The sequence below is a fragment of the Leguminivora glycinivorella genome, chromosome 8 (genome assembly GCF_023078275.1).
Source record: "Leguminivora glycinivorella isolate SPB_JAAS2020 chromosome 8, LegGlyc_1.1, whole genome shotgun sequence".
Taxonomy (NCBI): domain Eukaryota; kingdom Metazoa; phylum Arthropoda; class Insecta; order Lepidoptera; family Tortricidae; genus Leguminivora; species Leguminivora glycinivorella.
The window spans coordinates 24495032-24499441 of NC_062978.1; positions in this window are offsets into that span (position 1 = coordinate 24495032).

A 4410-nucleotide genomic window follows, 5' to 3' on the forward strand; every position below is an offset into this window, starting at 1 on the left:
CCGGTTTCCTCACGATGTTTTCCTTCACCGAAAAGCGTCTGGCAAATATCAAATGACATTTCGCACATGAGTTCTGAAAAACTCATTGGTACGAGCCGGGGTTCGAACCTGCGACCTCCGGATTGGAAGTCGCACGCTCTTACCGCTAGGCTACCAGCGCTTTAAAATAGTAAGGAACCACTTTAAAATATCCACCAAAAATATTTCTTGCAAAATGTTGCCAAGATCCCTACGGGCCTTTTACAGGACGCGGCGCGACAACTAGTATTTTTTTCTACTACCTATACAGACAGCAGGGTTAGCACATGATGGCCGCGGGAGTATGTCGCCGCGAGATAGACTACCCGTCCTTATGTCATTTATACAATTAGAAGAAGACGTGTGACCTATCTCGCGGCGACATACTCTCGCGGCCATCATGTGCTAGGCCTACAGATGGGCTTACTCATAGCAACAAACTAGCCAAAGCGAAGACGTGCACTACATTGGAGCGAGATCGCCTAGAAGGTGTCTGTTCACCCTTGATTTGAAAGTTGCTGCTTTATATGAGCTGGAAAATATTAGGCTAGTATGCGATTTTAAATGGACCGAAAAAGACGACCGGTCTGGCTCAGTCGGTAGTGACCCTGCCTGCTGAGCCGCGGTCCTGGGTTCAAATCCCGGTAAGGGCATTTATTTATGTGATGAGCACAGATATTTGTTCCTGAGTCATGGGTGTTTTCTATGTATATAAGTATGTATTTATCTATTTAAGTATGTATATCGTCGCTTAACACGCATAGTACAAGCTTTGCTTAGTTTGGGGCTAAGTTGATCTGTGTAAGGTGTCCCCCAATATTTATTTTATTTATTTATTTAAATACATTACGGACAGTACATAGGTTACATTCTATTCAGATAATCGATTCATTGTTTGAAACTGGCATGCCAGATCTCGTACCTATACCGTCTAAATAAGTCCTAAAGTGCTCGCCTGTCCAAAAGTTAAGCCCAATTCTTCTTCTTCTAACTCTACAAGTCTTTCACAAAATTTACCTTTAGTCAAAATACATGGCTTGGTCGCTTTGTCAAATACCTGAAAATTAACCGTTTCAGAATTATGACTAGTACAGTCAGCTGCAGAGAAAAGTAGACCCCCTTGCATACAAATTTGTATGGCAGGTAGTCTCCTTTTCTCTGCAGCTGACCTACGAATAACATCAGTTAGCGATTCGGGTTGTATATCTATCTTGCTCGCACTTATGCGATCCCGATAAGAGACGAAGCTGAAGAGTAAAAGCCTAATCGTTAACTGATTTTAATCGTTCTGTACCTAATGGTAATCTTGCAAGCATTACATTATGACTTTTAAACAAAGGGATCCGATATAAGACATTATTAGGTAAGCTGGCCTTGTAGCCGAACGGCAGTTCTGCAACGCGAAACGCCACCGAAACGCCGCAGAAATGTAGTCTGGCTCTGTCGCGCCAATACGCAAGAGCGATGGAGATATTTTGATAGCTAAGTACGAAAGAGATATTATCGTGAGCGTTTCGTGAGCGTTTGTGGATTCGGCTACGCACACAGGTACCCTACTTTTTTTTTTTCATTTCATTTATTGCATTTGTAATCATGTGTTACACAAGGTCTTACAATAGGCTATTTACAGCAAAAGATCACATGAACCCTGTTAGGGTATACAGCAACATACTTAACTAAGACTAAAACTATAATTATTTACATAAAATGGATTTTTAAATAACATGCATTTTAAGCAACATTTCATTACACGGACATGTACTTTCATACATGGACTTTCGACCCCGCTTGATCTCTTCGTCACCCACCTGTTCCAAGCACATATGGGCAACGTATGTGAATTCAGATTTTTTCTACAATAAATCGTACACAGGTGGTCACAGGACGTATCAAGCAGTTACAGTATTAAATTACATGTTGAATCACTGCGAAGCCATGCCAATGCTACTCAGATTCATACCAAGCCCCTACCATGATTATTTGACGATTTTTTATCAAGGTAAACGAGCAAACAGGTCGTTTGATGGTTAGCGATCACTGCCGGCCATGGACCCGAAACACCAGAAGAGTTGGAGGTACGATGCAGGTCTTAAAGATTTGAAGGCCGTAGGTACAGTACGAAAATACTGCAGGTGATAGTTCATTCCAGAACTTAGCTGAGTGAGGCAGGAAGTTTCTGGAGAAACATACAGTTTAGGGCTGATAGTCACAGGAAATGTAGGTATGTAATTTTGGTTCTTAAGTAACCGTTGGGAGCGCTGTTTGCATGGGATATAATTTTTCGTGACGTTAAAAAACCAAAAGCCAAAAAAAGGGCTTACCTGCGGCAATCCACTGAGAAACGGCCGGCTGGAAGGCCAAGGTACCGATGGATCGACGAGGCTCAGACCTGTGTGCCCTACAAGTGACCGAAAGGCTTCAGATCGCACAGGAGAGTAACGAATGGCGAAGTCTTACTTCGGAGGCCGAGCCACTTCGGGTCCCTGAGCCAGCGAAATAACTAAGTAAGTAACGTTAAAGCTACTGGGTAACGTATTCTAATAGTCATAACCCTCGGTAGGGGCTCTGATGCCGGTATGGTTTTCTATGATGGATATGGATGGGAAAATGAATACATTGGATATTGAAAGGTTTCCGGATTAAATAGGAAGTCATTAAAAGTACACTATATTTTTACTCTGATTCCGCCATTTTGAAAAAAAAAAGTTTAGGATTCATGATCCTATTATGTTCCTTATCGGTGGATAAATGGTCGGCAGGTCTCATCCGCAAAATGTAAAGAATCAACAATTCGCTCGCTTCAAGTTCTTTTCGTAAATAATATTTTTTGAATGTGTAATTTGTCAATTATTAATAAAAACCCTTGGTAGGGGCTCTGATGCCGGTATGGTTTTCTATGATGGATATGGATGGGAAAATGGATATATTGGATATTGAAAGGTTTCCGGATTAGGAAGTCATTAAAAGTACACTATATTTTTACCCTGATTCCGCCATTTTGGAAGAAAAAAGTTTAGGATTCATGATCCTACCTCTATTATGTTCCTTATACATGATCGGTGGATAAATGATCGGCAGGTCTCTTTCGCAAAATGTAAAGAATCAACAATTCACTCGCTTCAAGTTCTTTTCGTAAATAATATTATCGTAATTGCTCAATTATTAATAACTAGTTTTGCCCGCGGCTTCGCTCGCATTAGAAAGAGACAAAAAGTAGCCTATGTCACTCTCCATCCCTTCAACTATCTCCACTTAAAAAAACACGACAATTCGTCGCGCCGTTTTGCGGTGAAGGACGGACAAACAAACACACACACACTTTCCCATTTATAATATTAGTATGGATAGTATGGATTTTCGGAGCCGGCAAAATTTTACCACAATCGGTTGCAATGACACGTATTGTGGAAAACAGCCTGTCGTTTGTAAATACAGGTATTGTTAACAATAAACATATAGGTATGTCTTGCTTTAACGTATTATGCAAGTAAGAGACAGAAAGTAAGTGTAACTTTGTACCTACATTGTAGCGCTGCATTCACACGGTTGCTCCATGGAATTCAGTTCAAGTAGATACTCTTAACTTCAAGTTCAAATAAGTTTCTAAAACTGTGACCCCTCGTACGAAAAATATGTGTAATGCCAAATACCACACGAGCTTACGTCAGCACGTTTCGCGCCGAAGACTGCATCTTTAATATCTCAAAAGATCCTGACTCATGACGTCAGCTTATCCTAGCCGCCTAGCCAAAATGACAACCGTTGACGTTAGACGCCGCTCGAAACGAAGTCTGGCTCTGTCGCGCCACAGTATAAATAAGATTTTTGTAAAAATTTCATTTTTGGAACAAGCTTTTATCGCCGACTTTACCTTTCTTTCAACAGTCATCTACTGCTCTCCGAGACGTTTCTAAAAACCCCTTACTCGATGGGATACGACGTTTCATTACAGTTCCTATGACCACCTTTCTTCTCCATCATCAGATCAGCTCCATGATACCATAATATTGCATTTTGCATAGTCACGTGATTTACAGATACATACATACATACATACAATCACGCCTGTATCCCATGAAGGGGTAGGCAGAGCACATGAAACTACTCAAGTTTCAGTGCCACTCTTGGCAAATAAGGGGTTGAAAGGAAACGAAACTGTGACATACAGATTTACAGATGTGTGCAAAATTTCAGCTCAATCGGAAACCAGGAAGTGGGTCAAATTTAGCTTCTACATTTTGACGCACCAAGGCAAGTTGAATAAAAGCTTGTAAAAAGAGTACCTACTATCGTACAGCAAGGCCACTCCTGCTCCCCGCTGAATAAGCAGCCCACCCGCTCTCGGTTACCACACAGTTACTGTAGTGCGAAAAGATTTGCCTTCGTATTGTT